Source organism: Phyllobates terribilis, unplaced genomic scaffold (genome assembly GCF_046119375.1).
Source record: "Phyllobates terribilis strain yellow unplaced genomic scaffold, ASM4611937v1 Scaffold_9__5_contigs__length_417890890, whole genome shotgun sequence".
In the NCBI taxonomy this organism is placed as follows: Eukaryota; Metazoa; Chordata; class Amphibia; order Anura; family Dendrobatidae; genus Phyllobates; species Phyllobates terribilis.
The window spans coordinates 96,541,728-96,565,657 of record NW_027362769.1 but is presented as its reverse complement, the minus strand read 5'-3'; positions in this window follow the sequence as shown (position 1 = coordinate 96,565,657).

Sequence of the window (23,930 nt, the reverse complement as noted above, 5' to 3'; positions counted from 1 at the left end):
ATCATCTCATATATTAATTACCAGCCATAGCCATACATCTTCTTGATTATACATTCACACTAGATCACGGATGATAGCTAATTTATAGCTGTAGGATGTTGTTGCGTGTCATTGCATGTTTTTCATAAGCAAAAATATATTGCACTCATCTCTTTGTCTCTCCTTTGAAACGTCTTCTATAAATGAGTCTTTGCACTAATGACTGCCTGCAATGTGCACCTGTAACTGGAGATAGCAAAATAAAATATTATTGATTCTACTACAGACTTCTTAAAGTAAAGTGTCTGTCCACAGTTCATTTATCATTATTTTTCAAATTACAGTTTTCAGTATTTGATTATTTTACTGCTTTTTGTATTTTTGAAATCTCTCAGTAGTGTACAGTGTACTGTATAATATTTATTTATTTTACTCACTTATATAGCACCATTAATTCCACAGCACTTTACTCATTGGGGTTCACAATCTAAATTCCCTATCAGTATGTTTTTCAGTGTGGGAGGAAACTGGAGGTCCTGGAGGAAACCCACACAAACATGACTGATTGCAGATGTTGTCCTTGGTGAGATTTGAACCCAGGACCCCAGCGCTGCAAAGCTGCAGTGCTAACCACTGAGCCACCATGCTGCCCTTAATACAGTAATAGTTTCATTATAGTCAAGATTTATTCACAAATCTCTACCAAAAATTAAGCTTCTATTTTAATTCAAACCTAGTTCAATCGATGCTTGGAATTATCTATTTAAAGCATTACTCCAGCCTTTTTTTTTTATTGAATTGCTGAAGTGGTGCCAATAATCTAAGTTCCCTAACACTAGTCTTATACTTACCAGTTGCCGTCTTCAGCTCTTCCTGGCTCCACTCTGGTTGGTCTCCAGCAGTTTGTGACCTTCCAGTTCGCTACAGTGTTTGCTGGGTGAGCCGGAAGTCACAACCCACAACGAGGCTCTCATAGAATTGCATTGAGAGCTTGTGACTGTTACCTCTGACTTCCGGTCAGTAAGAATTTGCGGTCATAATATGGCAGCGCGGGACTGGGAAGAGCTGAAGACGGCAGCTAGTGAGTATAAGACTAGGCTCAGGGAACTTAGATTAGTAGCACCATTCCAGAGCTGAAGTAAAAAAATAAAAAAAACGATGGAGTGGTGCATTAATTTCTGTCCAATATTCTTTATGGTTAAGGGTCACATGACATATGTATATACACATGCATAGACTGATTGGTCAACTAACCATCTCAATGCTGCTTCCTTTCACTCTCACCCTAGCATTATATGGATACACCATCCTTTGTTCAGTTTCGAAATATGTGCTAAGATTACCAGACAAAATATATAAACTGAATCTGGAGATAGTTGTGAATGACTGTAACTTGTACTGATATAAATCCACTGGATCTGAAGACCTCCAATAACTTTGGCAAACTTTTAGGTTATATGCCCACTTTAAGTATTTGCTGCAGACATTTCTGCAGCAAAAACTTGTCCCTTGGCAGGAAAAATGCTGCATTAAAAAAAACTTGCATTTTGGATGCTTTGTTTGAGTTTTTTCCCCATTCATCTTCAATGGGTGAAAAATGCTGCAAAAACGCTGAAAGAATTGACAAGCTGCAGATTTGAAACTGCTTCCTTTTGAGGAAAAACCTCACCTGAAGACACATTTTTTCTGAAACTTTGAGTTTGACACATAGATTTTCTATATATTTGAGTTTGTTCTGGAAAATTAATTTCAAAACCATATTGAATCAATTACTGGCTACTAATGAAATTGGATTTGAATGAAAGCTCATTTTACAACTCCTGGATGCCGTGCTACAGCAGGAGCAAGAAGAAATAACCGCTGAGATGTTTGCAAAGTGGCACCTAAGTTCATTAGAGGTTTTAGAGTAGGATGGAGGTCTAAAAAAACAAAACGGTTTTTAATTGTAATTATTGGGGAGGTTTTTTTCAGAAGCCAAAATACATAATCATTCATCACTTTGTTTCTTTCTGAAAATCTTAGCCCTTTGGTTTATAAAAAAACAAATTACCCTTCACTCACCGATCCCGAGTCCAGTGCTGAGTCTCTGCCATTGCTCCTGGAGTCTGCTATTGGCTGCGGCACTTACATCACATGTCAATCCGTTAGCAAATCAGTGAGCTCAGCAGTGTGGCGTTCTGTCTACACGGGCTGAACCTCTAAGCTCACTGATTGGCTGCTACACAGACAACGTAACGTCCGCGCCGCAGCCAATACCAAACACCGAGAGCATCGCCAGAGACTCAGTGCTGGATCTGAGGACAGTGAGTAAAGAATTTCTGTTTGTTTGTTTTTGCTTTTTTTTTTATAAAAAACTGCTCCTGATTTTCTGAAAGGGAAAAACTTTTTTACGCAGCAGCCTGTTATGTTCAGTCCTTTGGCCTAAAACTTTGGCTGTGGGTTTACCCCAGATAAATCTCCATGTCTTGGTGGAGATGTCCTTCATTCAAAGTCTTTTATCAATAAGCCAGAGTAAAGAGTAGCGGCATTGGGCATCCCCCTCGCTGGAGGACCTAATACATTTCTGCATTAATCATTGACTTCAGTAGGAACCATTTAATACTTCACTTTTAAAGAAGCAGTCCTCCTCCAATCAAAATTTGTATCCTCTTAATATATTGCAGTAATCCTATTATATAGCACTGTGTACTTACAGTTGCTCATTTTGCCTTTCTACCCGCTTAATTCTTCTCTTTTCCATTAGGTCTATGACATCACGTGATTAAAGAAAGTGTGAAATTACTGGAAGGACAAAAGAGAGCAAATTAGGGCTTTAACTGATAAAACCAGTGTTAGTAAAAAAAGGTTTTGAACTCACCTTTACAGGTTGCCTCCTGCAACCTTATGTATGCTAATACTAGCTGCTGCACACCGCGGATCAAAAGACCGAAGAAAAGAATCAAATGGAATTCAAATGGTTTCTCTTGCACTGCCGGTCCGCCGTGTGGAAAGGATGTCTCAGGAATCCAGAGCTTCCATTAAAGGATTTTTATTGTGTTTGTTACGCTTTAAAATCAATGCATTTCGAAGTCTTTCTGACTTCATCAGGACATACAGTGGGTACGGAAAGTATTCAGACCCCTTCAAATTTTTCACTCTTTGTTTCATTGAAGCCATTTGATAAATTCTAAAAAGTTCATTTTTTTTCTCTTTAAAGTACACTCTGCACCCCATCTTGACTGAAAAAAAAACAGAAATGTAGAAATATTTGCAAATTTATTAAAAAAGAAACTGAAATATCACATGGTCATAAGTATTCAGACCCTTTGCTCATATTTAAGTCACATGCTGTAGATTTCCTTGTGATCCTCCTTAAGATGGTTCTACTTCTTCATTGGAATCCAGCTGTGTTTAATTAAACTGATAGGACTTGATTTGGAAAGGCACACAGCTGTCTATATAAGACCTCACAGCTCACAGTGCATGTCAGACCAAATGAGAATCATGAGCTCAAAGGAACTGTCCAAGGAGCTCAGAGACAGAATTGTGGCAAGGCACAGATCTGGCCAAGGTTACAAAATAATTTCTGCATTGCTCAAGGTTCCTAAGAGCACAGTGGCCTCCATAATCCTTAATTGGAAGAAGTTTGGAACCACCAGAAGTCTTCCTAGACCTGGGCGTCCAGCCAAACTGAGCAATCGCGGGAGAAGATCCTTGGTGAGAGAGGAAAAGAAGAAACCCAAGATCACTGTGGCTGACCTCCAGAGATGCAGTAGGGAGATGGGAGAAAGTTCCACAAAGTCAATTATCACTGCAGCCCTTCACCAGTCGGGTCTTTTTGGCAGAGTGGCCCAATGGAAGCCTCTACTCAGTGCAAGACATATGAAAGCCCGCATAGAGTTTGCTCAAAAACACATGAAGGACTCCCAGGCTATGAGAAATAAGATTCTCTGGTCTGATGAGATGAAGATAGAACTTTTTGGTGATAATTCCAAGCAGTATGTGTGGAGAAAACCAGGCACTGGTCATCACCTGCCCAATACAATCCTAACAGTGAAACATGGTGGTGGCACCATCATGCTATGGGGGTGTTTTTCAGCTGCAAGGACAGGACGACTGGTTGCAATTGAAGGAAACATGAATGCGGCTAAGTACAGAGATATCCTGGATGAAAACCTCTTCCAGAGTGCTCTGGACCTCAGACTTGGCCAAAGGTTCCCCTTCCAACAAGACAATGACCCTAAGCACACAGCTAAAATAACAAAGGAGTGGCTTCAGAACAACTCTGTGACCATTCTTGACTGGCCCAGTCAGAGCCCTGACCTAAACCCAATTGAGCATCTCTGGAGAGACCTGAAAATGGCTGTCCACCAACGTTCACCATCCAACCTGATGGAACTGGAGAGGATCTGCAAGGAAGAATGGCAGAGGATCCCCAAATCCAGGTGTGAAAAACTTGTTACCTCATTCCCAAGAAACCTCATGGCTGTACTAACTCAAAAGGGTGCTTCTAATAAATACTAAGCAAAGGGTCTGAATATTTATGACCATGTGATATTTCAGTTTTTATTTTTTAATAAATTTGCAAAAATTTCTACATTTCTGCTTTTTTTTCAGTCAAGATGGGGTGCAGAGTGTACTCTAATGAGAAAAAGAAAATGAACTTTTTAGAATTTACCAAATGGCTGCAATGAAACAAAGAGCGAAAAATGTAAAGGCGTCTGAATACTTTCCGTACCCACTGTAATATAACAAATCTAAGCATACATCATATGACTTAATTTATATACTCTCTCAAAAAATAAAAAAATGACAAACAAGAGGAGGGGGGTTCAGAGGAACCACATCATAGGGCAAGTGTCAAGGTTCACCCCTTGTCCCATAATACATTCAAAAGAACGTTTAGAGAATTAATATATATGTATATATATAATGTAATATAATAACATAATAAAATAATATATTAATTCTCTAAACATTCTTTTGAATGTATTATGGGACAAGGGGTGAACCTTGACACTTGCCCTATGATGTGGTTCCTCTGAACCCCCCTCCTCTTGTTTGTCATTTTATTATTTTTTGAGAGAGTATATAAATTAAGTCATATGATGTATGCTTAGATTTGTTATATTATGTCCTGATGAAGAAGTCGGAAAGACTTTGAAATGCGTTGATTTTAAAGTGTAACAAACAAAATAAAAATCCTTTAATGGGAGCTCTGGATTCCTGAGACATCCATTCCACGTGGCGGATCAGCAGTGAAAGAGAAACCATTTGAATTCCATTTGATTCTTCATCACATGATTAAAAACTGACTAGCTGAATCCTTCTAAGCTCATTGTAGAAACAGGAAGACTCTTTTCCCTGCATAAGTCATCATTAGAACTACAATCCTACATCACTGCAAAGTCCTTAACATAGTAACATAGTAACATAGTTTGTAAAGCCGAATAAAGACTTGCATCCATCAAGTTCGACCTGTTAGTTCTGTAATTGCTAAAGTTGATCCAGAGGAGGGCAAAAACCCCAAATGATTTGGCCAATCTTCACCTGAGGAAAAATTCCCTCCCGACTCTGAAACCAGCAGTCAGAATAAATCCCTGTATCAACCTACTATTTTATTTTATTTTTAAGTATATGCTGAAATCTGCCTGGTATCTAGAAATGCATCCAGTCCCCGCTTGAACTGGTGTAGTGAATCCGACATTACCGTCTCCTCACTCAGTGAATTCCATATTCTCACTGCTCTTACCGTAAAGAACCCCTTCCTATGCTGGTGCTGAAACCTTTTCTCTTCCAGTCTTAGTGAATGCCCTCTTGTTACCGTAATATCCCTCCTTTTGAACAAATCCCGGGCAAGATCTCTATACTGTCCCCTAACATATTTGTACACATTTATTATGTCCCCCCTCAACCTTCTCTTTTCCAGGCTGAATAGTTCTAGTTTTGCCAACCTCTCTGGGTATTGCAGTCCCTCCATTCCCTTTATTAATTTTGTTGCCCTCCTTTGTACCTTTTCAAGCTCATTTATATCCTTTCTATATATTGGGGCCCATAACTGAGCACAGTATTCCAAGTGTGGTCTGACCAGTGCTTTGTACAGTGGAAGAACGATGTTCTCATCCTTTGCAGCTATACCTCTTCTGATACATCCCATTACCCTGTTTGCCCTTACAGCAGCGGCCTGACTTTGGGCACTCCAATTTAGTTTGCTATCAATCAAGATGCCCAAGTCCTTCTCCATCTCTGAATTCCCCAATGATTTCCCATTCAGTGAGTACTGGTGACTTCCATTTTTCCTTCCCATATGTATGACCTTACATTTCTCCTCGTTAAACCTCATTTGCCATTTAATGCTCCACCTACCCAGCTTATCCAAATCCCTCTGTAGGTCTGCACTGTCCTCTTTTGTATTAATTGTTTTACATAACTTTGTGTCATCTGCAAATATTGATATTTTACTATTTATCCCATTGACTATGTCGTTAATAAAGATATTAAATAACATTGGGCCTAGTACAGACCCCTGTGGTACCCCACTAGTGACGCTTACCCAATCTGAGTATATTCCATTTATAACTACCCTGTGCCTTCTATCCTTTAGCCAGTTAGCTACCCACTTGCAGACATTTTCCCCCAGCCCCATCATTCTCATTTTGTATACCAACCTATTATGTGGCACGCTATCGAACGCTTTTGAGAAGTCGAGATACACGACATCCACTGGTTCCCCCTGATCTACTCGAGAGCTAACCTCCTCGTAGAAGTCAATCAGGTTTGTTTGGCAGGAGCGATTCCTCATGAATCCATGTTGGTTCAGGATTAAAAGATTATTAGCATCAAGATGCTCCGTAATTGCCTCTTTAATGAAGCTTTCAAAAATTTTGCCCACAACGGACGTCAGACTCACCGGCCGATAGTTTCCGGCGTCACTTTTCGCTCCCTTTTTGAATATTGGCACTACATTCGCCTGTCGCCAATCAAGTGGCACAGACCCAGTCTCAACAGAGTCCTTAAATATAAGATATAAGGGTCTGTCTATCACATTACTTAGTTCCCTTAGTACCCGTGGGTGTATGCCATCAGGTCCTGGTGATTTGTTTATTTTAATGTTACTGAGGCGTTTCTGTACCCCAACTTGGGTTAGATTTGTCATACTTAGTGGAGGATTAAGTTTGTCACTTCTCATTTCTCCTGTTAGTTCGATTTCCTTTGTGAAAGTTGTCAAAAAAAAATTATTTAATAGATTAGCTTTATCCTCATCTTTCTCTATGATTTTGCCTTCCTCACTTTTTATCGGTCCAATATTATCCGATTTAATCCTTTTACTATTTATATACGTAAAGAACAGTTTGGGATTTGATCTACTTTCCCTAGCAATACGTTTCTCTGTTTCCTCCTTCGCTATTTTTATTTGTTTTTTACAGGTTCTCGTTTTTTCCTTGTAACACATTAGTGCCTCCTTACTGTTTTCCTGTTTTAATCTCTTGAATGCCTCTTTTTTGCTATTTAACGCCCCTTTTACGTTCTTGTTCAACCATATTGGTTTCCTCTTATTTCTGGCCCTTTTATTCCCATACGGTATATACCTCTCGCACTGAGTATTCAGAATTCTTTTGAAGGTTTCCCATTTACTATTCGTATTCCTTTGATTAAGAACTTTGTCCCAGTCAATAAGTTGAAGGCTTTCTTTCAGCTGATCAAACTTCGCCCTCCTAAAGTTTAATGTTTTTGTTGTTCCCTTATTGATAACCCTACTGAAGGGCATTTTGAAGTCGATAATATTATGGTCGCTATTACCTAGGTGCCCCCCTATCTGTACCTCAGTTATTCTATCAGGCCTATTAGTCAATATTAAGTCCAACACGGCCTTCCCTCTCGTTGGTTCCTGCACTAGTTGGGAGAGATAATTAGCCTTAATATTTGTCAAGAACCTTTTTCCTTTCTGAGATCTACAGGTTTCTGTTTCCCAGTCAATATCCGGGTAGTTGAAATCCCCCATTACAATCACCTCATTATGTTTTGCTACTTTGTCTATTTGTCCTAATAGCAGATTCTCATTCTCCTCTGTTATATTTGGTGGCTTATAGCAGACCCCCAGTAATATTTTATTATTATTTTTAGTTCCCTCTATCTCTACCCACATGGACTCGACCCCCTCTTCTCCCTTGGCAGGGAGGAGGAGGGAGCAGCTGGGTCAGGATATGAAGAAAGGAATGCGGGAAAAGAGACTTCCTGTTTCTACATAGAGCAGAGAAAAGAGAAGAATTACCTGGGTAGAAAGGCAAAATGAGCAATTGTAAGTACACAGTGCCATATAATATGATGATTGCAATATTTTAAGAGGATAAAAACTTTGATGGGAGGAGGAGTGCTTCTTTAACTATAGGGGCACTGCAGGAGAATATGTCACAGAAAACAGCTAATCACTAAAAGTCCTAGCACTGGAATATGAGCTGCTTAGCTTATGATATATACCGTTTCGACAACTATACGATACTAAACTATATGACAAACTGCAGCACAGATTTGCACAAGAAGATGTATTTTAACGTTATTTATTTCTTATATAATAGCAGTAACACATGCCATAAAAATGGATAGTGTGTAAAACATCTGTCAGAAAAATACATTAGGATCACAGGGCGCTCCATAAAACAAGGTTGTATAAGCTGAGAGCGAAAAACGCAACAAACGTCAATAATTCATCTATTACTGTAAAGCAGGGTGAAAATGAAAAACTACAGCCCTCCGCTCAGCCCTGCTATTACTTTACATTTTATGACTCTGCACGCCATTCATACTAAACACAGTCACTACTTTGTAAACTCTATGTAGGAAAATATTATATATCAAAGGGGAACCTGTAGAAATAGCTTTTATCTAGCCATCTTGAAAGAGAATTGAATCATTTATCTACTTTATGCTTCCCTTGGCTCCCCTATAGGTAATTTCCTTATGTCAACATTTTTATTCTTTTTAGCTGTGATGTTTGTCAGATTTGACCTACATTTTATTTTATCTTATCCCTTTATTACTGTGCCCGTCGCCAATCTTGCTCACATTTGGCTTTTATCCAGTGCTTTTTTTTCCCCTTGAACAAAATGTGCTCTACATCATTGATTCATTTCTATCTTGTCAGCAATTCTCTGCTCAACCAGCCAAAGAAACGCTATTGTACACATGAAGGAAAGAGATTTTATGCTTCTGCTATATACGATTACCAGGGTACAGTGATAGCTCTCTTTTTGTAGCTCTATTAAAAAGGACATATAATACACATACTGACTGTCTGTTGCTTTTTATTCTTATTTGATCAATAGGGAAACTATCCGTCAAGATTTCTAAATATAGATAGGTTTATACTTTATACCTTACTATGCAAAAGTTTTAAACAGGTGTAGAAAAAATGCTGCAGAGTAAAAATACTGTGAAAAAATAGAAGCGTTAATAATTTATTTTTTATTAATTAAGAAAATGCAAAGTGAATGAACAAAAGAGAAATCTAAAGCAAATCAATCTACCATCAAATCAGTCTAATATCAAATCAATACTTCAAGGTCAGTTGCACACAGATTTTGAAGGAACCCAGAAGGGAGGTCATTACAAACATCTTGGAGAACTGACCACATATCTTCTGTGGATGTCGCTTGTGCAAATCCTTCTGTCTCTTCATGTAATCCCCCACAGACTCATTGATGTTGAAATCAGAGCTCTGTGGGGACCATATCATCACTTCCAGGATATCTCGTTCTTCTTTACACTAAAGATAGTTCTCAATTACATTGCCTGTATGTTTGGGGTCGTTGTCCTGCTGCAGAATAAATTTGGAGCAGGTCAAATGCCTCCCTTATGTTATTGCATGATGGATAAGTATTTGCCTGAGTTAACAAAAAGAGTTAATGATAGATATTAGCTTGGTTATCAAAGATACAAGTAACTACAGAATGGTAATCATGAGACTACATAGTTGGTATAAATATACAGAGAGGCAAATAAAAGTCCAATGTAAGCCAAAATGTTTAAGATAATATGAATAGATATTTAGGCATAATTGCCTCCTCCCTCTAGAATGGTGCCAGCCTCGACTTGCGTTTAAAGGGGTTTTCCCATGAACAAAAGTTCATTTTAATTAATAGATCTTGGAATAATAATAACTTCCACAATTGGATGTGTTTAAAAAAATGTTCCTGTGCTGAGATAATCTTATAAATGTGCCCCTGCTGTGTACTGTGTAATGGCCGTGTCTGACCATGCAGGGACATGGTCTGATTATACCACAGCTCCTGATTTGTGGGAAAACCCATTTAAGCCCGAGACCTCGTCAGGTTCAATAACTGACTTGATAACTCTAGAGTGCAAATCTCCTTTGGTAATAATATCAGGACAAAAACTGTATACCAGAGGTTTATAGCATGGATTTCCAAGATCAAGCAGCTGCATGCAGCCTTACTTCACCAAGCACAATGCCAAGCATCAGATGGAGCAGTGTAAAGCATGCTGCCACTGAGGACATGGAGCAATGGAAACATGTTCTGTGGGGTGGGAGAAAATCATGCTTTTCTATTTGGCAGTCTGATGGATGAGTCTGTGTTTGGTGAATGGCACGAGAACATTAACAGTCTGACTGCATTGTGACAGCTTTCAAATATGATGACAGTGGTGGAGGGTTAATGGATTGAAATTGTTTTTCAGGGGTCAGGGGTTAATTGAGTTCACATCATAAATGGCAGCTGTGTTGTATAACTGGCATTTGCCTGTAACAGCAGTGACTGGAGCGAGATCGGATTGCTGCTGTTAACCATTTAGATGCTGCTGTCATTCACTTACAATAGCAATTAAATGGCACAATTGACAGTGTATTCAGGCACCAACTTCCATTGACCCCCAGCAATGCAATTGCACGGAGCCGTTGGGGGCTTTGCTGTTGCTGCCATCTTAGTACTCCTCTGAAGCACAGCCAGAGGCAATTGCACTATATATTTACGCACCTGCCCCAGCCCATTCGATTTTCTTGTCCTCCATATCAGGCTTTGCAAGTAGTCCGGCATACTCCCATGTGTGATATTTGCTGGGCCTAATAAGGCCTTCCAAGTTACACACCTGGGTCTTGGTATTGCATTACGATGTTCTAGTAACTCTTTTAGTTTGTCTGTGCATAATTCTAGCCCAGTCATCAGTAAGTCTTCTGGTTGTCTGTGGTTTCCCATCCATGAATTGCTAGTCTGAAGTTTCCAGTAACCTTGCTACCTGTCAGTGAAGGACCTCACCTACTTGTCTACAGTTTCCAGTAACCTTGCTACCTGTCAGTGGAGGACTTCATCTGCTTGTCTGCTGTTTCCAGTAATTCTACAACCTGCCAGTGGTCTTCAGGACCTCAACTGTTTCCAGTATCAGCAACTTGCCTTCCAGGACTAGTGTTGAGCCACCCCCGTAGTGTTCGAGTTCGGTTCGGTTCGTCGAACACCCGTGTGTTCGCCGAACTGTTCGTCGAACTGTTCGTCGAACACCTTCGAACACCGTTAAAAACAATGGCAGGCAAACAAAAACACATAGAAACACATAGAAAACACCTTCAAAGGTGTCCAAAAGCTGACAAACTGCTCAGAAGACACAACTAACACATGGAAAAGTGACAAGTACATATAGTCATGCGAAAAGAAAAGAGGTGGAGGAGTAAAAGGAGGGGGAGACACAGATATAGGCATGTCATGCCCTTCTAAAATCCAAAAAGTGAGAAGCCGAGACGGCCAGTCCGCTCCTGCCCGTGCCACCTCCGTGTCGCCAGGTTTGTGCCAGAGCCGCGGTGAACCCTGACGGCCAGCCCCCCTCTCCCAATACTGGTGCCTGTCCGCTGGTGGGTCGAGAGAGCCCCCCTGTGGTGGAGGCAGCTCTAAGCTTTTTAATTTAAATTGTCCCTCTAATTTGAATGAATACACTTTAAATCCATTTACAAGGATCTATTGGAGGGCAAGTCTCATGCCAGCAGCCGCGTAATTCCAGCTCCAGTAGCGTCCACTAAAGCTGCTGCAGTTAAAAAGCTTTTATAAGGATCGAGCTCGGCTGTCCACCGCAAGGCATCCTAGTGCCAGTCCCAGCCCCTATGCCTTGGGGTGCCTCCTGATGCTCTTCACTAAGTATCCCGTGGTCCCGAAGCATTTCCTTTGAAAAAATTAAGTGTCCAAACTACAGGTGGTGTAGCTTGCTTAACAGCCGGGATAATCCGCTGACTAGCAGACACTGCTACTAGGCACAAAGTATTTCCTGGGCTAGATGCAGTTAAAAATTTGTAAGTAGATACTCTCGTTGGATGCTGAGAAAGCATTCCATAGAGTCTCCTGGCACGCCATATATGATTCTCTTAAAAAGCTTGGGGTAGGGGTCTAGGGGACCCTTTTATAGCCAAAATCACGGCCCTGTATCACAATACGTCACCTAGGCTGAAGATAAATGGAACTGTAGCACCGAGGGCTCGGTTGCTACAGACGTATTGCACCTCACCCAGAGGTGTGATATCTCACTCTCAGATAAGGATGGAGTGTGGATCAGGACCCGACACCTGCATGCATTACACCACATTGCCGTGGGGCAGGGCGACCAATATGCCCCTGAGATGGGCACGACAGTCCCTGTCCCTGGCTGGAGTGGGGGGAGGGAACACTGAGGAAGGGGAACCCTGCAGTGCAGGAGCAGGGAGGAAGCAGTTCCTGGGTGCATTGAGAAGGGAGTATAAAAGGTGGGCACCATCTTAGTTCAGTGCAGAGAAGTCTGAGCAGAAGTGGCAGGGAGCAGGGGCTCTGCATGAGCTCTGCTCCGGAGGCGGGCCTAGTAACAGAGGCCCAGGCCTGCAAGAGGGAGAAGGAAGGAAGAGGAGCGGAGAAGGCTCCAGGAACGAGGAATGAAGGGACCCAGGGGTGCGGACGGGCGAGTCGCCACCGCACGCCCGAATCCACCTGCGTGGAGGGGTCAGGCCAAAGGGGGAGACCGGTCCCCGAACTAGTGGAGGCAGGAAACGACCCTCAGCTAGAAACCGGAGGCTCTGACATTTTATGTGGCGCAGCCCCTTGCTCCACCCGCTAGGAAGGCACCACATAGGGTCAGGGAAACTGGCGCCAAGTTTACCAAGAGGAGGCCCGAGGCAGCCGGACAGAAGTGTTGGTAAGAAAGGCCAGACAAAGGACACACAAAGGGGGTCCTGTGAAGCGCTCCAAAGTTATCTGGGAGTTGTCTGAGCCCCTCACCTGGTGAGCACAGTACGACGTGGGCAGCCGTTACCTGCAGACGTGGTCTGGATAATAAGAACTGTGAGTAAAGGCCCTGAACTGCATCACTGACTCCGTGTCGTTACTGCTGCTGCCCTGCACCATCACCCCCATCCTCCGCATACACTGCCCTGAGGCTATACTCCTCCCGAGTTATGCTACGCTCTGCTGCACCCACAACACCAGCCTTAGCGGTCTGCCCTGTAGCGGCGGTTCACTCTGACCGCAATCCACGGGTGGCGTAGTCGGACATTTAAACATCAAAACCACATAAATAGTTCCGCCACTGGTTTGACCGCCCTGAGCCACGGAACCGGATCGCCGCCACGAAGACTACAACCACCAGCATCCACCAAAAAGTGTCCGGCTCCGGGTGTCCCAAGGCCCAGGGGGTGCATCAGAACATTTTCATCACCTTTCACAATCACCAATGGGACAAGGCAGGGATGTCCTCTGTCCCCTCTCTTATACATCCTAGTGACGGAGCACCTGCTCTCATCAATTCGCCATAACCCCAATATTAGGTGGATTGAGGTGGGAGGCACCGAGTACAAGTGCTCTCTATTTGCTGATGATGTCCTAGTATATATCACTCAATCACATATATCCATCCCTGCTGTTATGGCTGAAATAGATCACTTTGTTACATGGTAAAATTTTAAAATCAATGCAGCGAAGTCTGAGGCCCTCGATGTCTCCCTCCCTAAATCCATATAGGATTCCATCCAGTCCAACTTTCCCTTTGCCTGGCCCTCACAGGGTATCAAATACTTAGGAATTCCTATTCATAGAGACCTCTCCCATCTATGTTATCTTAATTTTGGGCCCTTTATTGAACAATTCCATACAGACCACGGTTGGCAAGTTAGAACTGTAAGATTCACTACGTGAACCACTGGTGTTTTGTGGAAAAGCACATGTACACCGCGTTCCAAATTATTATGCAAAAAGTGTTTAGGAGTGATAAGGGAAGAATTTGTTTGTTTGTCAGTTAAACTCATTGATGGTGATGTGTGTCAGGGCTCTTTATATCACTGTAAGCAATTGCAGACACCTGTGCTAATTAGTTTGGCAGGTGTGTCCAATGAAAGGCAAGACTACTTAAGAAGGCTCTCTCACATTATTAAGCAGCCTACATTTTCTGCCAAAATGGGAAAGAAAAAGGATGTGTCGGCTGCTGAGAAGCAACAAATTGTGGAGTGTTTAGGTCAAGGCATGACTACAATCAACATTGTGCGATGATCAGGATGAAGTGTCTTGGCAATCAAGAAGTATGTAGCTGATTCACAGTACACACGTGTGCGTGCTGATAAGGGCAAATTGAGGACTCTTTCCTACAGGCAATTACGTAAGGTTGAAACAGCAGCGGCAAAAAAGCCTTGTCATAGCAGCAGACAAGTTTTTGAAGCTGCTTGTGCCTCCAACGTCCCCCGAACAACAAGATGCAGGGTCCTTCAGAGGTTTGCAGCTGTGCATATGCCATCCTGTCGACCTCCTCTATCCACTTCACACAAGCAGAAACGGCTCCAGTGGGCCAAACATTACATGAAGACTGATTTCAAAACTGTTTTGTTCACGGATGAGTGCCGTGCAGCGCTCGATGGTCCAGATGAATGGAGTGGAGGATGGCTGGTTGATGGACACCCCACGCAAACACGGCTACAGCGCCAACAAGGAGGAGGTGGAGTAATGTTTTGGGCTGGAATCATGGGGAGAGAGATTGTCGGCCCCTTTAGGATCCCTGAAGGCGCTAAAGATGAACTCCATAATGTATGTGGATTTTCTCAAACAGCACTTCCTGCCATGGTTCAAGAAGAAGAACCGTGTATTTCACAGCAAGATCATTTTTCTGCATGATAATGCACCATCTCATGCTGCACATAAAACATCTGCATCTCTGGCTGATATGGGCATAAAAGGGGACAAACTTATGGTGTGACCCCCATGCTCCCCTGACCTCTACCCCATTCAGAACCTTTGGAGCATCATTAAAAGGAGTGTCTATGATGGCGGGAGGCAGTTCACATCTAAGCAACAGCTCTGGGAGGGTATTCTGTCCTCATGCAAAACAATTGAAGCAGAAACCATGCAAAACCTGACAAATTCAATGGACGAGAGAGTTCAGAAGCTCCTTTCGAACAAGGGGTCCTATGTGAAAATGTAACATCACCTAGAATAAAGTTTTGAGTTGAAAACTGTTTGATTTCAGTTTCTAACAACCTGCTAATGCTTATAATTTCAAAAATGACCATTTTTTTGGTCTTTATTAAAATGAAAAGGTTGATCGAAAAGTTTGGGGGATCTAAGAGTGTGGCAACCCAGTAGTCATGATTACTTCGAATTCTGACAATATGAGGGTCATGCTGCAGGTAGTGCAGCAAGAAGGCACTTATGTGTCTTGCGCATCTCGGAGCCCCAAAATTATTTTCCGGGCTAGATGCAGCTAAAAATTATTTTTAATTTTAAATCTGGTGAAGCTTATTATAGATGGCCTAATAGGATCAGTGCTGCACACTGCTACAAAGCCCAAATTATTTTCCAGTCAAGATACAGATAAACATGATTAGTAATTTGAAAGCTTAAAACGGTTGGTAGGGTGATTTTAACCAATCATCAAGCTTTTACTCTCCCCAGGATGACACAGGGGTAGAAAAGTCGTTTCGGATCCATGATTTGTTCATCTTTATGAACGTGAGTCTGTCTACATTATCAGTGGAGAGCCGCGTGCGCTTATCTGTCAGCACACCACCAGCAGCGCTGAACACACGTTCAGACAGAACGCTGGCTGCGGGGCATGACAAGATCTCCAAGGCGTAAGTGGCTAGCTCCGGCCATTTATCCAGATTGGAAGCCCAAAAAGAGCAAGGGTCCAGTGACACAGTCGTGGCTTCAATGTTTACTTGGAGATACTCCTGTACCATCGTCTCTAGGCGTTGACTATGTGTCAGACTTCTTGTCTCCTGTGGCCTTGCAAAGGATGGGCTAAAAAAGTGGTGAAATGATTCCGCAAAATTGATGTTACCAGCAGATACTGTGGTTCTGTTACGGTTTGAGTGCTGAACACTTGACGGTCCCACGGTTGGCAAGTTGGAACTGTGAGATTCACTACGTGCACCACTGGTATTTTGTGGAAAAGCACATGTAAGATTCTGCAACAGTCTCTGCTGATACTCCTGCATGCGTGCATCCCTTTCTATGGCAGGAATAATTTCTGCAAATTTACTTTTGTACCGGGGATCTAACAGTGTGGCAACCCAGTAGTCAGGATTATTTCTAATTCTCACAATTCGAGGGTCATGTTGCAGGTAGTGCAGCAAGAAGGCACTCATGTGTGTTGCGCATCCAGGAGCACCAAGTCCCTGTTGTGTTGGTGGCGAGGTAACAATCATGCTTCCTTCCTCTGTCCTCTCCCCCCAACCTCGCACAACAGAAATGTGATCAAGGTCTCCCTCATCTGATGAGTCTTCCATCAGTTCGTCCTCCACTTCTTCCTGGGCTCCTGCACCTTCCTCACTAGTTTGGCTGCTACCATGCGTCCTGGTAAAACCATCTCCCCCACCCTCACATGCCTGCCGCCTTGGTGCTGCCGACCGTCTGGACCTTGCAGATGTTAGCCCTTCCGCATACAACTCCTCCTCCTCTACTTCCTCCACCTCCTCTTGTGCCACCACCTGACTCCGAATTCTGTTTAACATGTGCTCCAGCATGTAAATCACCGGAATAGTCATGCTGATAATGGCATCGTCAGCACTAAACATCTTCGTCGCCATTTCAAAACTGTGCAGAAGGGTGCATAGGTTCCTGATCTGAGACCACTCCTCCAGCGTGATTTGCCCCACCTCTGAATCTCGTTGGCCCAGGCTATACGTCAGAACGTATTGCACCAGGGCTTGTCGGTGCTGCCACAGTCGCTGCAACATGTGCAGAGTTGAATTCCACCGGGTAGGCACATCGCATTTTAGCCGGTGAAGTGGCAGGCCCAACGACTTCTGTAGAGATGTAAGTCGCTGAGCTGCGGGATGCGAACGGCGGAAGTGAGCACACAGCGACCGTGCCCTCTGCAGAAGGCCATCTAGTCTGGGATAGTGGGCTAAAAATTGCTGGACAACCAGGTTCAACACGTGAGCCATACAAGGCACGTGTGTGACATTGCCCCGGCGAAGGGCCGCACCCAGGTTTGCAGCATTGTCGCACACGGCCTTCCCTGGTTTCAGGTCCAGTGGAGACAACCATTCATGAAATTGGTTCTCCAGAGCTGACCACAACTCCTCAGCTGTGTGACTCACATTTCCCAGACATTTCAATGTAAAAACCGCCTGATGACGTTGAGCCCTACTGCCAGCATAGTAAGGAGGTGTGCAGGATCCCTTCTGCGCAGTTAGAAAGCTTGTGGCATGACCAGACAGGCTTTGGGTGCAGGTGGAAGACCGAGAGGAGGTTGAGGAGGCAGAAGCAGTGGAGGAACTTTGACATAAAGAGGATTGACGCACAACTCGTGGGGACGGCAAGACTTGGACAGCAGCCCCTTGTCCTGCTGTCACCATAGTTACCCAGTGCCCAGTCAGCGACATGTAACGCCCCTGTCCATGCCTACTCATCCAAGTGTCTGTGGTGAAATGCACCCTGTCACACACAGAGTTTCTCAAAGAAGCGGTGATGTTGTGTGCGACATGCTGGTGGAGCGCAGGCACACCTTTCTTTGAGAAGTAGTGCCGACTGGGCATCTGGTACTGGGGCACTGCGACGGACATAAGGTCTCGAAAATCCTCTGTGTCCACCAGGCGGAAAGGCAGCATTTCTGTAGCCAAGAGCTTGCAGATGGTGAAATTCAACCTCTTAGCTTTCTCATGGCTAGGAGGAAATGGTCTTTTACTTGTCCACATCTGAGGGACCGAGGGCTGGCTATTGTGCTTAGACGGGGTTGATAAGGGTGTCCCCGGCAAACTGCCGGTCTGTGAGGAAGATGCAGGCGGACATGTTAGGTTGCCTTGATCCAAAGGTGGTGCTATCGATGTCGGACAGCGCTCAACACCAGCTGGTGTTACCACCTCCAAAGAAAATGATGACCTGCCAATCACGCTGGCTGTTGCGGGTAAAGAGGTGGCAGGTCTGCGCCCCAAAACAGGTGTGACTGCTGTCCCCCCAGTCACAGAGGATGAAGAGGCCGCGGATGCACAAGATATGGCAGACGGTGATTGGCCCGGCCGGCTAGGCCGCATTGTAGCACACTGAGCTTCCCACTGCAACTTATGCTTCATGTCCATGTGCCGGTTCATGCATGAAGTACTCAAACTATGTATTTTTTGGCCTCTACTTAGCTTTTGCTGACAAATGTTACAGATAACACGAGTTGGGTCATCTTTATCGATCTGAAAAAATGCCCAGGCTATGCAAGGCTTAGCACCCATGCGACCTGAAGAGCCACCACGACTTGTGGTGAGAGGCAGAGTTGTGTTTGAGGATGCAGTTGTTGACGTGCTTCCAGTACTACGTCTCTGTCCAGGAAGGCGCAACCTGACCTCGTCGTCACTAGCATCTTCCTCCACCTCCTCTGCTGACCTCATCTCTTGGCTGACTGTGGGTAGACAGTAAGTGGGATCTCCGACCTCATCATCATCACCCTGTGCGTTATCACACCCGTCGTCCTCAGAGCCAACCTGTTCCTGCCCTGACAAAAAACTAAAGTTGTCGCTCCAATCAGGTATTTGAGTCTTATCATCGTCTTCCTCATTGTCTCCACCAACAGGAGTTACAGTTTGGGAATGAGGGTCTACATTATGGTCAGAACCTTCTGCGTCTGGTCCTGGATCCGACTCATAAAGATTCTGGGCATCAGTGCAAATCATTTCCTCGTCTGGATTCACAGAAGCGCTGGAGTCGACCTCTGATTCCCAGGCTATAGTATGAGTAAACAGCTCTGCAGACTCAACCATCTGTTCTACCTCATACTCAGACGGGCAGCTGGAGATTTGGGAGCTGTGAGGAAGCAAGTGCGATTTGGGTGACACCTTTGAGGACTGGAGTATTTGTGATGTTGAAGTTGATGTGGAGGAGAGCCCACTTAAAGGAGCACTTGATATCCGTTGAAGCACCTGCTGTTTTTGTGCCTCATCTGGAATTTGTAGCGATTGGCGTGGCCGTAAGAAAGGGATCTTATCACATTGTCCGCTAAAAGAAGTAGACATTTTAGTTTGGCTGGAAGATGGTCTTTCTTCTGCACCTACCCCACGGACACAACCTTTTTTCCCCTTCCCAACACCCCTATTCCCCTTTCCACCAGCAGCAGGCCTTTTTCCACTCATTTTGGTGGTTAACTAATTCACAACTCTGGAGTTGTTTGCACAAAAAAACAATGGATGGTAACCGAGCAGAGCTGAGTGGCCAAACTGTGGTATTAGGCCAAAACTATTGGCTAGGCTAGATGCAGAAAAAAATTATTTTTAATTTGCAACCTGATGGAGGTCAGTATAGATGGACTAATAGAACAAGTCCCACACGCTGCTAGAAGCCCAAATATTTTTTCAGAGATAAATGAAGAAAAAAATTATTTTTAATTTGCAACCTGATGGAGGTCAGTATAGATGGACTAATAGACCAAGTCCCACACACTGCTAGAAGCCCAAATATTTTTTCAGAGCTAGATGCAGAAAAAAATTATTTTTAATTTGCAACCTGATGGAGGTCAGTATAGATGGACTAATAGACCAAGTCCCACACACCGCTAGAAGCCCAAATATTTTTTCAGAGCTAGATGCAGAAATTTTTTTTATTCAATTTGCAACCTGATGGAGGTCAGTATAGATGGACTAATAGACCAAGTCCCACACACTGCTAGAAGCCCAAATATTTTTTCAGAGCTAGATGCAGAATTTTTTTTTATTCAATTTGCAACCTGATGGAGGTCAGTATAGATGGACTAATAGACCAAGTCCCACACACTGCTAGAAGCCCAAATATTTTTTCAGAGCTAGATGCAGAAAAAAATTATTTTTAATTTGCAACCTGATGGAGGTCAGTATAGATGGACTAATAGACCAAGTCCCACACACTGCTAGAAGCCCAAATATTTTTTCAGAGCTACATGCAGAAAAAAATTATTTTTAATTTGCAACCTGATGGAGGTCAGTATAGATGGACTAATAGAACAAGTCCCACACGCTGCTAGAAGCCCAAATATTTTTTCAGAGATAAATGAAGAAAAAAATTATTTTTAATTTGCAACCTGATGGAGGTCAGTATAGATGGACTAATAGACCAAGTCCCACACACTGCTAGAAGCCCAAATATTTTTTCAGAGCTAGATGCAGAAAAAAATTATTTTTAATTTGCAACCTGATGGAGGTCAGTATAGATGGACTAATAGACCAAGTCCCACACACTGCTAGAAGCCCAAATATTTTTTCAGAGCTAGATGCAGAAAAAAATTATTTTTAATTTGCAACCTGATGGAGGTCAGTATAGATGGACTAATAGAACAAGTCCCACACGCTGCTAGAAGCCCAAATATTTTTTCAGAGATAAATGAAGAAAAAAATTATTTTTAATTTGCAACCTGATGGAGGTCAGTATAGATGGACTAATAGACCAAGTCCCACACACTGCTAGAAGCCCAAATATTTTTTCAGAGCTAGATGCAGAAAAAAATTATTTTTAATTTGCAACCTGATGGAGGTCAGTATAGATGGACTAATAGACCAAGTCCCACACACTGCTAGAAGCCCAAATATTTTTTCAGAGCTAGATGCAGAAAAAAATTATTTTTAATTTGCAACCTGTTGGAGGTCAGTATAGATGGACTAATAGACCAAGTCCCACACACCGCTAGAAGCCCAAATATTTTTTCAGAGCTAGATGCAGAAAAAAATTATATTCAGTTTGCAACCTGATGGAGGTCAGTATAGATGGACTAATAGAATGATGCTATGCCCAAAAGATTTTACTTCACTAGGTGCAGTAAAAAAATTGGTATTCTATACACAGGTGGTATATCTTGCAACACAGATAGGCTACTCCACTGACTAACACACTCTGCAATAGGCCAAAAAGGATTAGCTTTGCTAGATTCAGCCAAATGCTGTGAAAAAAACTTGCACAGCACTGGCACAGACCTGCCTGGCAAAAACTGATAGGAACTGATGTAACCTAGTCCTGAAAAGGACTCCAATTACAATTAGTCTTTACTCCCACAATCTATCTATTTAAGAGCACAGACCTGCCTGATAAAAGTCGTAGGAAATGCTGTAACCTAGTCCTTAAAAGGACTGCAATCACAACTATTCCCTACTCCCAAGCTATCTGTATATTTGTGCGAAAATTGGCTTGAAATTAACAAGGTATAGCGCACACAGCAACAGCGGTGCTGTCTAACACGCAGCTGCAGCAGTGAGAAAATGGTGGCGACGGGGAAAATGGCTTGGTCTTATAGGGCAAGGACATGTGACATACACTGCCAATCACACATGCCCTTGCTTGTGTGAAAAAAAGCACTTCGCTCCATGTGTGCGCTGCTGATAGGCTGACAGATTGCACCTCCCCACTGCAAATGCGGGAAAGAGAAAAAAAAATGGAGATCTTCATTGTTCCTGCAGAGATCCATCCCCTGCCCTTCCCCCCGCCCCGCTGTACACTCAAACTGCGTATTAACATTAATTTTCATCATTACTGAGAAAAAATCCAGTTATGATTTTGGTGCACGAACAGTTATCGAACATAACCTCGAACAGCCGAATTTTTCTCAAATTGTTCGTGTTCGCCGACCGGCTCGAACACTGCCCAAAACAGCTCGAATTTGAGATTGGCGAACAGTTCGAGTAGAACAACGCTCATCTCTATCCAGGACATCTTCCTAGCTTTCTGCGGCTTCCATGGTATTCAGACTTTCTAGTTTCTCCAGAGTTCTGTCTGCCACCTGTCCCTGGTCTTCTAGGACCTCTTCCACATGTCTGCCTGCTGGTTTCAGTGCTGCTTCCATGGTATTAGACTTTCTTGTTACTCCAAAGCTTTGCCTGCTACATGTCTGCATCTCTATAATGTCTCCTGTCTGCCTGCGGCTTCAAGTCCTTGGGTCTCTGGTCTGCCTGCATTCATCAGTAACTCTGCAATCTGTCTGAGGTATTCAGTAACTTTGCAATCTGCCTGTGATCTCCTGGATGTCTTCAGCCTGCCAGAAGTTTCCAGCATTCCGCCTGCTTGCCTGTGGTCTCCTGAATGTCTCCTGCCTGCCTGCAGTTTCCAGCATCTCATCTGCTTGCCTGCGGTTTCCAGTCTCTTAGCTGTCCATGTTCCTTGAGCTCCACCTAGCAGTTGGACCGACGCGCATGACCCATGTGTCCACCCGGATCTTAGTTTTAGAGAATCCATCTCATTGTGTGAGCTCGCTTTATGTAACAATATACTGCAATTCAAAAGTATTGCATTATAAAGTATAATCATATAGTTGCAGGTTCAAGTCCCTTAGGTAAATGAAAAAAAATAAAAAATTTTTTTTAAAAATATATGAAATTTTAAAGGGAACCTGTCACCAGAAAAAAACCCTATTAACCTGCAGATATGGCGTTAATCTGGCATTAATATGGGCTCCAGCGTGGGTTCAGTAACCGCTCTGAGTATACAGAGAAGCGGTTGTAACCATGACCCTGGCCCTGACTGACACTGGCTCTGCATTGGGGCCAGCTGTCAGTCAGGGCCGGGGGCGCGGTTACAGCCGCTGCTCTGTATACTCCGGAAACCGAATGCTGCTGGGGGAATAAAGTTAATTTTCTCATGACAGCTTTCAGTTAAGTGCAGGCACTGGGCAGGTTGATAATGCTATTAATCTACAGATTAACCCCATATCTGTAGGTTAATAGCATTTTTTTCTGGTCACAGGTTCCCTTTAAAACACCTACCCAATCCACATTCAAAAATTTAAAAAAAATTTGCAAATTTGGTATTTTCATGTCTGAAAAAGTATGATCTATTAAAATAAAAATTTATTTAAATTGTTCTTTAAACCGAGAAAAGAAAAATTAAAACGCCAGAATTCGTTTTTTGTTCTCCATACTTTTGTAAAAAAAATTGAATACAAAGCAGTTGAAATGTTGTATGTACCCCCAAAATCATCAGTATCAATACAGCTCAGCGCCCTCAACCAACTACATTAATAGAAAAATCTAAAAAGTTTTGGGTGTAAGGAAATGTCAACACAAACAAAAGGTTTTTTTTTTTTTTTTTTTTTACAAGAGTTGGAATTTTTTTGACCACTAAAACATAAAAAAAGCCTTAAGCTTGGTATCGCCATAATATGACCTGGAGAATAATAATGCTGGATCATCTTGACCACATAATGAATGCCGTGAAAACAAAACCCATTAAACTATGGCGAGATTGCTTTTTTGATCTTTGGTCTTTTTCATGATGCAGCTTTGCGAACCCTGAAATGGGTAAATGAAGTAACAAAAGATGGAACGTGCACAGCGATAACATTTTTACATTGCTCTGCGCTATATTAATTTTTTGTGTCAGTTTAGCAGCGCTTTTTCAGGTGGGTTAAAGGCAGAATCCGCCTGAAAAATATATCATGTGCATATGCCCTTACAGAGTTGACAAATACTGATTTTTGCTGCCCTCTCCGGCTCTAGGATCCAGATGTGACTAATACTTTTGCAACACACTGAGTTAGTTGTAGAATAATGTTTTTATATGCTTTTTTTTTTTATTGCAGTCAGGTTC